This window comes from Alexandromys fortis, unplaced genomic scaffold (genome assembly GCF_014885135.2).
Source record: "Alexandromys fortis isolate MF-2015 unplaced genomic scaffold, M_Fortis_MF-2015_v1.1 scaffold_17, whole genome shotgun sequence".
NCBI lineage: Eukaryota > Metazoa > Chordata > Mammalia > Rodentia > Cricetidae > Alexandromys > Alexandromys fortis.
In genome coordinates this window covers 310,009-322,486 of record NW_026067896.1, presented here as the reverse complement: position 1 = coordinate 322,486, position 12,478 = coordinate 310,009, and the positions used below count along the sequence as shown (strand labels likewise).

Genomic DNA, 12,478 nt, shown 5'->3' with positions numbered 1-12,478 from the left:
ATGGGCTAGGCCAGCATCAGAGAGAAAAGACCAGAAAGAACCGGAAGTGGAAGGATAAACACCAAGTGACAGAGAGGACCACCAGCAGTTCTCTGAGAGTCACTGTTGTGCAATATGCTGTGGAAACCACATTCCTCACTCGATGATAGCTAGAGTGAGGGGAAGTGGAAGGAAGGAGACCAGTACTGCCTACTTCCCAGGCAAGTAATACCTACCTTAGTCCTCAGAAGTATGCAATAGAGGGAATTATTACTTCCACAACAGACACCCTGAGAAGCAGAAGACATTTCTGAGGTAACCCAACTCACTGCTGTAAAGCCAGCCTGACCTCATGGTTTGGGACCCTACTCTGTTCTGTTCTGCATATCTCCTCCATAATCCATACTGTTTTAATTGATTGGAACACTTAGCAAAATAGCAGTGAAGCAGGTTATCCATGGCCTGCTTCCAGAATTCCATTCTAAAGTCTCGTGGTACCCACACCACTGTGTCGAATGTGGTTACGCAGATGTAAAACAGGGTGTTTAAATGCAAGTGGTATAGAACTCCAAAGTGCTCTCAGTTCCCCAGTTGAAAATGTATGTGAGGTTAGGGCAGCTGTCTCTGTCTGCAGGTTTTCTGTGCTGTTTCTCTTCAGTAATGAGAAGCACTGGTCAGTCCTCCTTTCACCATCACAGCCCCCTAACCACCAATCATTCACTCTTTGCCTCGACCCTTTAAAACTGTTTAAGACTCTCTAATTTGGAGGACTTTTTTGTTTTTGTTGTTTTTCCTTGTATAGATGGGGATGGAATGAAATACAAATCACCTGAACTGTGTCTTTGGCAGTGATTCTGGGATCTTTGTCAGAGATTCTGTTTCGTAATTCTGCCCCACAATCCCGTCTCAGAAATACTGGTTCAAAGAGTTCTTCTACACTAAAATATGGGCCCTAACTCCCAGGGATGTATGTAATAACAAATCCTTGCCTGGATAAGATGGCTGGGCCAGGCTATCACCCCTGAGTCTCACCAGTTAGCAAAGTCTAGCCAATCTAAAAAACCAAAACCATGAGGTCAGCAACCACAGTAAGTCTGTTTCTGGTAACCTTGCCTCTCTTGTTCCAAGCTCATTAAGCATTTAGGTACAGGTTTTAGCAGACATAGGTACAAAGGCCGGTTTTATTGAATTCCACACCCAAAGTAGGGAGCTGACTGTGGATTTGAAAACGGTAGTCTGTGGCAAACAGACCAGAGCTGAATGTGCATGTGGTTCACAGGCTGGAACTCCAGAAAGGTCAGCCTTTCTCCATCTGTCTTCTTATCCATGTAGGAATGCTCTCTTCAGGTCCCTAACATGAGGAAGCTCTTCTTAGTATCCCAACCCTTGGACTGATAATTTCTCGTGTACAAGAGAAATAACCATTCAAATGCCAGTAGGACTGTGGAGTTGAGAGATGACCACTATAGTCTGCATTTTTCACTTTATTCTTTGATTCTTTGTATATTGGTTCAGATGTTTCAGCCACTTTTATTGGCATGAACATATTATCATATATTATACATATTTAAAATACACAATTTTATAAGATTTGACATTTCCTTATATCCATGAATTCATTATACAATTAAGATGAATGTATGTTCATTAAGCAAAGGTAATGACGAATGATAATGTGGACCCACCAAAGACTTTCTTGTGCCTTGTTTCTGTGGAATAATGGAACACTGGTTTGCTTTTCATTATTATGAATTGGCTTCTATTTCCTAAGATTTTATATAATTGGAGTATACTATGTATGTTCTTATATTTTCTATCTTCTTTTGCTCATTCTAACTATTTTAAGATTGATGGATAGTATAAACATGTACTCAGTTTATTATGCTTTATTAGTGAATAGCATTCAATGGAATATAGTATAGGTCTACTACAGTTAATGTATTTATTTATCTATATTTGTATTAGTTTCTATTTGGAGATATAACAAAAATACACGTGATATTCATAAATATCCATATGTACTTTTCTCTTTGTCCTTATTAGAAGCGAAAGTTAAGACACAGAAAGGTCCAAAAGACAGAAACCATGTGAAGGCGAAGGAAGAAGACAATCTCACAAAAGACAGGGCTCCCATGAGGGATTTGCTGTGCCAACAATTTGATCCCGGGCATTTAGATTTCTGAATGGCAGGAAAATGCTTTTTTTTTTAATCAAAACTATTTAGTCCTCAAAGTTTTGTCATGGACGTTCTAGAAAACTAATACAGAAAACTTCTCAACGCATGTAGCAATTGACTCAGAGTTGACCCTAGACCAAAATACAAAACTATGGAAACTTTTACAAGATCTCTTATAACCTTAAAAAATCCTACAAATCTTACTTTATACAGAGCTTTCTTAGCTGTCATGCTAAATGATTGGCTCCTAAAGGAAAAAGAAACTTCAAATGTGTTAAGTACTGTTCCCTCTCTAGAAAGCCGATACAGAATGCCTGTCTGTAGGTCATCCCAGGAGAGCTTCTGCTGGAGGAACAAGTCCTGCTTCTCTTTCCTTCACTTACCTTCTTCCGTAGGCTCTAAGATAACAACAAATGGTTCTAGAGAATGTGGAATCCCAAAGAAAATAAACTGTGGGAGACAACAAATTTTATTACACTGATGTTGAGATCTTCCCAGACTAATAAAAACACCGTTTATTGGGGGAGTGTTATATGTCATGTAATGTGGCAGGTGCTTTCTTATATCGCTTTCCCCCAGTCACATGAGGTAGGCATCATTATAGCAGTCATGTCTGAGGAAATTCAGACTCTCACAGCCGGCATCCGAGCCTAAGCCCACACTCCTTACAGTTCCAGTTTACAGACGGTGATCGGAAACAATGCATATCCCACCTTAAGAAAATAACTCTCCCATTCTTAAAAGATGGAAGCTTTAGTTCTCTAAGAAAATTAATTCCAGTTAAATATTATCTAAGTAAGGTCAAGGATCTGCTCTATATCACAGTATGTGAAAATTATTGGTGGTGACAGTACCCCGCTCCCAGATACACATTCCTTCCTGTCACACTGGGATCTGTGGGAGGTGAATTTCACTTGGTTAAATGTCTAAACAATGTTCAGAATAGGGACAGAGTGGCAAACCAGCTGAAAATATAGAAAGGTCACCCAACTAATGAAGATACAAAACCCTTAAGTATAGCTCTAATGCTATTAGTGGAGGAAATAGTTGACTGTACAAACTGTATGATCTTCACTTACATTGTCTTAATTTCCATAACCCTGTGATCCAAGAGTCACTAACATATGATGCTAGACATTAAAAAGAGCCTGTGGTGAATAAATGATATGGTCAAGATTACATAGGAAATACCAAAAAGAACCCCAATTTACACCTAGATTTTTGAGTACAGAGTCCATTACTTGAAATAAGTACCTCATCTTTCAGACAGAGGAAGTGCAAAGGAAACAGGAAAAAACTCAATCTGCCCTTAGTACCTCTCCCAGTCTGTTTGCTTGAGACAAAGCAGGTCCTTTACCTCCTCTCTGGAAAACTTGCTACTGTGTTCCCTCCAGGAGAAGTTGACTCTGTAACTAGGGTCTTCAGGACAGGTGAGAACCTTGGCTGTGAAGCCAGGGAAACCACATCTGCCTGCCAGCCTCCCTGTCTGGCAGATCCTCTGCCTCTGATTGGAGTTGCAGAATTCTGGCCAGCTCCTGTATATCTGGAACTGATATGTGGCTTCCATCCCATAAGCCCAAAGCCCAGCCAGCACAGTCTTGCAAGTTCCAAACCACCTTGGATCAGAATATATTAGAGGGAACAGGAAATGCTTGTCAGCCACACTTTTGCAGTTTGGTAACAGCTCATTGAAGGTTTGGGTGGGAAGTTTTTACCTGGAAGTCGTTAACAGCTGCTCCTGCCCTATGAAACGTCAGGCAAGTGCTTACCCACACAACGGTTTTCTAACTGAGACTTTTATGGTTTCAGTTTTTCCAGTTGGTAGACTTTGTCTTTCTCTGACATAATTATAAGTTCCATATTTTTGCCCTAAGGCGAAAATGTAAATCATTTCCTGGTATACCACAACTTCCCAGTACTGACTATAAAAGGCAAGGCTGCATAGCATTTAAAATTAAAAACATCAGTTTCCTAAATGTGTGTATCATTATGATGTTTACCAATGAAAGTTTGCTGGTTCAGACCCAGTTCGTATGCATTTCAGTCAAAGGCCTGCTGGCACGGCAGCAGAAGTTGGGCAATGCGGCATGCAGCTTGCCAAGCTTTTCTTCTCTTTGGGTCCCTTGTGTGTTCCTTCAGAGCTGACTTTATGGGGTTCCAGATACTATTTCTAATGACTCATAACCAGTAGGCGCTATACTCATCTTTGTTAGTTGAGTCCTCTTCAAGCCCCCAGGAAAAGCATGCCTCTTTCTCATTAGTATTATTAGCTCAAATGCTATTGAGCCCTCTCCAGATAGGCTGAGAAAGAAAATGGGCTGTAAAGTCAGACAGACCCCTGTTAAAACCTTCATTCCTCCACTGACACAAACCCCTCCACTACTCTGAACTGTTGCCTACGTTTCTGTCTGCCCGGTTCCTGAGCCATTTATTCCCAGAGAAAATCTACATTAGATATAAACTGGTTGGCCCATTAGCTCGGGCTTTGTATTAGCTCGGGCTTTGTATTAGCTCTTATTCTATATTATTCTATATTATATTATATTAGCCCATTATTCTAGTATATGTTAGCCACGTGGCTCAGTACCTTTTTCAGAGGGACAGGTCACATCTTCCCTTTTCCGTGTCTGGGTAGGACTGCAGAAAGCTTCCTTCTTCCCAGAATTCTCCTGTTCTCATTGCCCCACCTCTACTTTCTGTCTGGTTGTCCCACCCACACTTCCTGCCTGGCTACTGGCCAATCAGCATTTATTTAAAACATAAATGACAGAATACAGAATTGTCCCGCACCATTGAACACTACTCTATAAAAGAGAACCTTCTTACAGACCTGCAGGGCTCTTGTGACATTGGTTTCTAATAGACATTAGCATATAATAAACAGCTATTAAATATAACCTCCATTCACTTTCTCTGTTCTTATCCATGTGACACCAGTTCTCTGCCTGACAATAGGCTTCAGACTTACAGAGTCATAGAGAGGAGAGGTAAGCTTAAAATCACAGCTCAGGAAATCAAAAGAAATGGAGCCATCTTAAAAAGCTGGAGAGATGATTGTTTAGAAAAGAATACTTGCTGATCTTGCAGAAGGTTCAGTTCCCAGACCCACATCAGATGGCTCACAACCACCTGTATGTCCAGTTCCTGGGGATCTGACACCCTCTTTTGACCCTCATGGTGTGTAGTGCAAATATGTACACTCAGGCATACATACATACATACATACATACATACATACGCATAAACAAAATGGGAAAATCTGTTATGATGTATTGCACCTATTCATTGACTCAATTCAGTACACACTCAGGGATCCAGACAACTAGGATCTGGGGTTTTAAACCCAGAGAAACCAGGTTCCAAAGGTAACTACAACATGATTTACTATGTGTCCCTGACATAGTTATTCAAACTCTCTAAGGCACAGTTTCCTTGTGTGAAGTGAGGCGAGAGTTATGCCTCTTTTGCAGGGTTGTTAGGAGTACTGTGTGAAATGTACACAGGTGGTCAGTACAATGGCTTGTATATTGTAAATACTCAGTCATCAAACCACTGCAACACTGACAGTAAACTTATGCCGGCCAAAGTAAGTAAAGACATGGTGGCATATCCATATTTCCTGCTGAAGGTGAATTTCTAATACCCACTAGCATACAGTGGTCACTCAAGGGCTGTGCCCCCAGCCTCCTCCTAGCAGAAGAGATGGTAAGTACCAACATTTTCATAGCATTTTTGAGGGAATAAAAAAATTACTGGGTGTAAAAGCCTTCTTTGAAAGATATAGCATAAAAATTTTAGAAAGTATTATTATAATACAAAATGATATAGAAATGCTAATGGCAGATAATCATAGAGTCCTTAAGTCCATCCAAAGAGCAAGTTGGTCTGAATGGGGATTAACTGAGGATGAGGGATAGGGGAAGATAGTCAGCACAGAAGCATCCATTAAGCAGAAAATCATACTTCAAAGAAGAGTTTTAATGCTTCATACATATTTATGTGCTCTATTTCTGATTCTGAAATTCAACAGCCCTTTCTCCTAATACTAAAATCTCCCCTCTCACTGAGGGTTGGAGGAAAAATGAAGAAAGAAGTTGGGCGTCCCAAAACCATGAGAAAGGTGGGGCCCTGGTGGAGCACAGCAAGCAGGTAAGTAGCTGTTCACCAAGAGCAACGCAAACTCACACAGTTCCAGAGACGAGAGCCTCCTGAAGGAGATGACTGGAAAAGGGGTGCATTTCAGGGTCAGGAAGAAACTGATGCAAGGGAAACTCTCACAAGATCTCCAAGAATGACCCCAGCTAAGACTCCTAGCGATAGTGGATACATAGCCTGAACTTGCCATCTCCTGTGATGAGATTGGTGATTACCCCAACTGTTATCAGAAAGCCTCCATCTAGTAACTGATGGAAACAGATGTAGATACCCACAGCTAAACATTAGGCCAAGCTTGGGGAATCCTGATAAAGAGAGGAAGGATTGTAGAAGCCAGAGGGATCAAGGACATCACAAGACAGCCCATAGAAACAACTCACCTGGCTCACAATAACTCACAGAGTCTGAACCAACACCCAGGGAGCCTGTATAGGACTGACCTAGGCCCTCTACACATATGTGACAGTTGGGTAGTTCGGTCTACTTGTGGGACTCCTAACAATGGGAGCAGGGGCTGTTCCTAAAGCTTTGGCTCTTGGGAACCTGTCCCTCATACTGGGATGCCTTGCCCAGTCTTAATACAAGGGGAAGTGCTTAATCTTGAAATGTCATACTTTGTTGATACCCATGGGAGGCCTGCCCCTTTCTGAACAGAAGCAGATTTGGGGAGAGGGGTAGAGAGGAGGTGGAGGGAGGGAATTGGAGGAGAAGAAGGAGGGGAAACTGTGGTTGAAATGTAAATTAAGAAAGAAAGAGAGAGAGAGAGGGAGAGAGAGGGAGGGAGGGAAGATGGGTGGGAGGGAGGGAAGGAGGGAGGAGTGTAGGAGTTCCTTCTGTTTGTGTGTTGTTTTCATTGGTTAATGAGTAAGAAACTGCTTTGGGCCTGAAAGGGCAGAATTTAGGTAGTTGGAGAAAACAGAACTGAATTCTGGGAGGAAGAAAGCAGAGTCAGGGAGAAGCCATGGATTCTCTGCCTGAGATGGACACCAGTTAGAATCTCTGGTAAGCCACAGTCAGGTGGCGATACACAGATTAATAAAGATGGGTTAAACTAATATGTAAGAGTTAGCCAATAAGAAGTTAGAGCTAATGGCGAGCAGTGTTTTAATTAATACAGTTTCTGTGTGGTTATTTCAGGTGTAAGCTAGCCGAGTGGCATGATGGGGACCATGATGGGGGCCATTATGTAAGCAGAGATTGCCCTTGCATTTCCTGGCCACTCAGACCCAAATAATCACACAAAACTATATTAATCACAACACTGGTTAGCCAATGGCTCAGGTGTATTCCTAGTTAGTTTTTATATCTTAAATTCACCCATTTCTATTCATCTGTGTATCATCTAAAGTTGTGGCTTACTGGTAAATTTCTGGCATCTTTCTCCTTTGGCAACTACATGGCATCTGCCTGACTCTGCCTTCTTTTTCCCTCCATTCTGTTTAGTTTTCCCACATAGTTATATTCTGCCCAGCTATAGGACAAAGCAGCTTCTTTATTAATTAATGGTAATAAAACATACTTAGAGCATACAGAGAAGAATCCCACATCAACTAGTGATGTAATCCTGACATACACAGGAGAGGGAACACAAAGTGCTTCCTTTGAGTGAAAAGGTTAATGTATAAAAATATATTTTGAAAGAGAGAGACCACATTAACATAGCTTTCATTTTGGGGTATTGAAATGATTGTTCTATTTTGTTTTTAATAAAAACATTGATCTATCATTGTGCCTAGCTCATAAACTAAATATTATATAAGTATGCACATATACAAAAATGTATGTAAGGTTCAACATTAAATATAGTTTTAGTCAACCAGGGGAATTTAGTGGAAAGGAGGAACTTTGGAACTAAATCTCCCCACGTTCCACTCAAGATGTTATAGGAAACAGTTGTAAATTTTCAAAATTTAAAGGAACTAGTCAAAATAAATGTAGAGAATGTATGTATAAAACCCTTCGCACATTCGGCCTCCACTGTGACTAAAGAAATATAATACAGACTGAGACAAGCACCAATGGAATCCTCTAAAAGAAATACATCTTGGGCTAGGCTTTAAAAAAGGAAGTGTGGCTATGGACAGAGTAGCAATGCAAACCAGAGTTCATAAATGAGACAGTTTGATGTGACTGATGCTGGGAGAAATTAGCTATTTTGTTTTACTCTTATGGGCTCTTGGCCATCATAAAACAGAACGTGTCAGTAGAGCAAAGCACAGAAAAAGGCATTTTTTTCCTTGTAATGAATTCTGACTGCTAAAAGCTGCCTATGTGATAATATATTTCAAATATCATTTGTATTTAAGATGAGCTACAAATTTATTGTTAATGCTATATTATTATACTATTAAGAACCTCTTGGATTTTGCATTTTTTGGCTCCAACATATTCAATTAATGATCCTTCTGCCACATTTATGCTTTAATGCTATTAAGCACACATAATGTGTTTCTCTTCCACTAAAATGAACTAGACCTTCACCAACAGATTGCCAAAGAGCACTGTATTAGGCCCCTACCTGGACACATCATCCAACTCTGACATGAAAACAGGAGGTAGAATGGCAAAAGGAAAGTTAATATTGCAGCTAATTTCAGAATCTAGGAGAATTTTGAAAGGTATATATTTGCCAATCTCTGACAGTTTCCAATAAATTGGCGAACAAACACCAAGGTGGGTTGTAATATTCACCTATTTATAAATTATAAAAGGTGAGATTCTGTTATTTAAACAAAACCAACTTCTCACTTCAGTAACAACCTCACGATCATGACCTGACATGCAACCATGTCCCATCCAGTGACAGGATGCTTACTATGGCAAAGGAGAGTTCATTGCAGTTTGAGGAGTTTTCATTAAGGCAGTTCCCCATTCTCTCTCAATGACCAGATTAAATCCCTGTGACATATTCAATGGAAAGAGCAAGAGTTCCAGATTCATATAGAACTGAAAATAATTTCCCATTCTGCCACTTACTGGTTTTGTCTTTGAGCATCTCTTTTAATCTCTCTGATTCTCAACCTCCTCACCTATAAAATGAGGACAATACCCCTGAATGGTTTGTTCTATGCTTTAGGTTGTACCTTAAAAGTACTTTGCCTGGCTCACGCAGTTGCTCCATGGATAAAGCATTTGCTTCAGCTGTACCATTTGGTGTTGGTGTTTTAATCCCTCCTTCGTGTGCGAATGACAGCCCGTTAAATACAGCTGTGGTGAACTTGTCCTGAAACTGTTCTTCACCCTGCTAGCTATCTGTTAAGCTCCTGCATCTTTTTATGGTGCTATATGATAGCATGTTACCATGCCATTGGGGACCACAGGGATAATCCACTGTAACAGGCTGTGAGTGAGCTATTGGATGATTCGGTACTTGTAATATTATCAACAAGAGACTATATAATAATTCAGATGGACATTTTAGTTCAAACCATTTCAAGTTGACAGAAATCAGTACAGACACGGCACCCACTCAACATAAATAGACTTGATTCTGGCATATACTTGCTTAAAACAAATACCATCAAGCCAATTAAAAAATAAGAACTAAGTCAAAGTCACTTGTAAGAAACACATCTCAATACACAGAAGTTTAATGTATAATTTATAAAATGGCATATCAAAAATACTAATTTAAAGAACTGATAGTTTTATCAGTATCACTAAAAAATAATCCTGAAGGTAAAAATCATTGGGACATAAAGAAAATCACTACATAAAAGGTTCAATTCACAAAGAAGACATAGTGCTATACAAATATGAACTTAATAATTTATGAAAAGTATATGAAACAAGAAAGTCTGACATTCAGATAAATGTACAAATGCATACAATACTGGATGTTTCTAACATACACGCCAGTAATTGTTATGTCAAACAACAGCAATAGCAAGCCAATAAATATAGAAAACTGAACAACACGTTGATCTAACGTGCATCTACAGAAGGGTATATCTAACGGTTAAGAGCATATGTTATTTTTTTTACTTATTTTTTAAGACAATCTTTTCCCATTTTACATACCAATCCCAGTTCCCACTCTCTCCCTTCCTCCTGCTTCCCCCACCTTCTCCCCACCCCGCCCTTCATCCACCCCTCAGAGAGAGAAGGTTTCCCCTGGGGAGTTAACAAAGTCTGGCTATTGTTTTGAGGCAGGACCAAGGGCCTCCCCACTACATCTAGTCTGAGTAAGGTAATCCTCAACAGAGAATGGGCTCCAAAAATGTCAGTTCAAGCACTAGGGATAGATCCTGGTCCCACCACCAGTCGCCCCACAGACTGCCCCAGCCACATAACTGTCACCCACATGCAGAGGGCCTAGTTTAGTGCTATGCAGGTTCCCCCGCTGTCAGTCCAGAGTCAGTGAGCGCCCACTAGCTCAGGTCAGTTCCTGTGGGTATCTCCATCATGGTCTGGACCCCTTTGCTCCTAAACACATATGGTTTAAAAATTAAAATCAATCTCATTTTAGAGAATCTATAACTCATTTGTTTCAATATGTGACTAAAAAAATGAGTCGATAAAGAGTAGTAAAGAACTATCAAGGAAAATCGTATATTTAAAAATTCAAAATACACCTCCAAACTACTAGAGTAGTAGAATAAAAATTAGAAAACCACATAGAACTGAAAAATAACAAAATAATAATCAAAGGTAATAAGATGCAACTGAATTTACAGTTTTACAAATTAGCTATATAAAATTTAAAGCATTCAAAATAAATATATATAAATGCATATATATGACCTTTTTAAAAAAGGAGGGAAGTTTACAAAATTAATGAACTGCCAGGCATGGAAGGGTATACTTGTAATCCCAGCATTCAGAAGGCTGAATTTGAGGCAAGCCTGAGTTATACAGTGAGGCTGTCTCAAAAATTAAAAAGAAAGAAATTAGAAAAAGAGCAAACAAAAGAAAGGCAAGAATTGAAATAGAAAATGAATATAGAACAAGAAATTAATAAAACAGGAAACAAAATATAATAGGAGGAAACAACAATCCAAATCTTGGCTCCCAAAAACTAATAACACTGTCACATCTCTGGCAAAAGTAAATGAGAAAATAAGGGCACAAAAAATATTTGCAATAGAAAAGGAACAGTTACAGCTGTAGTAGCTATTACAAACCTAATCAGAAAATTTCATCAACTATTTTAGGTGAAATGGATATATTCCCATAAAAGTATGAACTTCTAGGAGAGTAAGGAATTTAGAAAATTGTAACACCCATCCATTATTAAGGACACTAGGTATATAATGTTTTGTAACAACCAAGTATCCACGACTGAAGTTGCTGGGCTAATATGTAACCTTCGATTAAAGCAACATAAGACATGAGGCACTTGGCCATTTAACTGGCACCCCTAGGATCAAGGGTCAGAAGGGGCACCCAGTTACAAAGGTTAGATATGATGCAGATGCACCAGCTGTGGGTGAGGACCAAACAGTACGAAGCTCTGAAGTCCAGGTCCAGAGTGTGGCGTGGCGTTGACCTGGCCGATCTTTTTTGTTTTGAAGTAAGAGACACCATGTAGTTTTTATAAAAAACAAACAATAGGAAAATCACAATAAAGCCAGTCCCCTAAGGTTCTAAAACAAGGCCATGCCATTTCCAAATAAGAAATACAAGCTGCTCACAAAACACCTCCTAGGCCCCAGACGGGACAAAACAGTCACTATGGACATCGACTTACCCACGAGGAAAGGAGTATGAGCTGAATTCCAACCAACTCACCAGCCATACGGTTAGGCAGGTCTGGCAATATCCCAGAAGATCCAGGACTGAACAAAACAGGGACAGAGGGTACAAGCAGATGTCGTTACTGAAGCCTATGCCATCCACTTTTCTTTAAACACGCGGGATGTCTTTAACAAGCAGTTAAGAAACAGGAAAACAATCCATAAGTAGGTCAAGTGAGGATATCAGTGTGACTCAAAGCTGAGCTGCAATAAACATAGTAGAGTATATACTTTTGTTGTGTGATAGGGCCTCTCTTGGGTATATTCCCAAGAGTGGTATTGCTGGGTCCATGGGTAGGTTGATCCCAAATTTCCTGAGAAACCTCCACACTGCTTTCCAGAGTGGTTGCACAAGTTTGCATTCCCACCAGCAATGGATGAGTGTACCCCTTTCTCCACAACCTCTCCAGCAAAGGCTATCATTGGTGTTTTT

General features: G+C 39.9%; 1 protein-coding gene and 1 pseudogene across 2 annotated transcripts in view; both read right to left on the bottom strand.

Annotated features, from left to right (window-relative positions):
- LOC126513887 (POU domain, class 5, transcription factor 1-like) overlaps positions 1-12,478 on the bottom strand; it is a 467,898-nt pseudogene that overhangs the window by 169,392 nt on the left and 286,028 nt on the right.
- Positions 1-12,478, bottom strand: part of Cpq (carboxypeptidase Q) — a 331,662-nt gene that overhangs the window by 282,871 nt on the left and 36,313 nt on the right. Inside the window, exon 2 of one of the 2 annotated variants that reach the window (XM_050162425.1) lies at positions 12,000-12,087. The exons of the other annotated variant lie outside the window; for it this stretch is intronic. The gene's annotated coding sequence lies outside the window, so the exon portion shown is untranslated. The remainder of the gene's footprint in view (positions 1-11,999; positions 12,088-12,478) is intronic. 2 annotated transcript variants of the gene reach the window in all.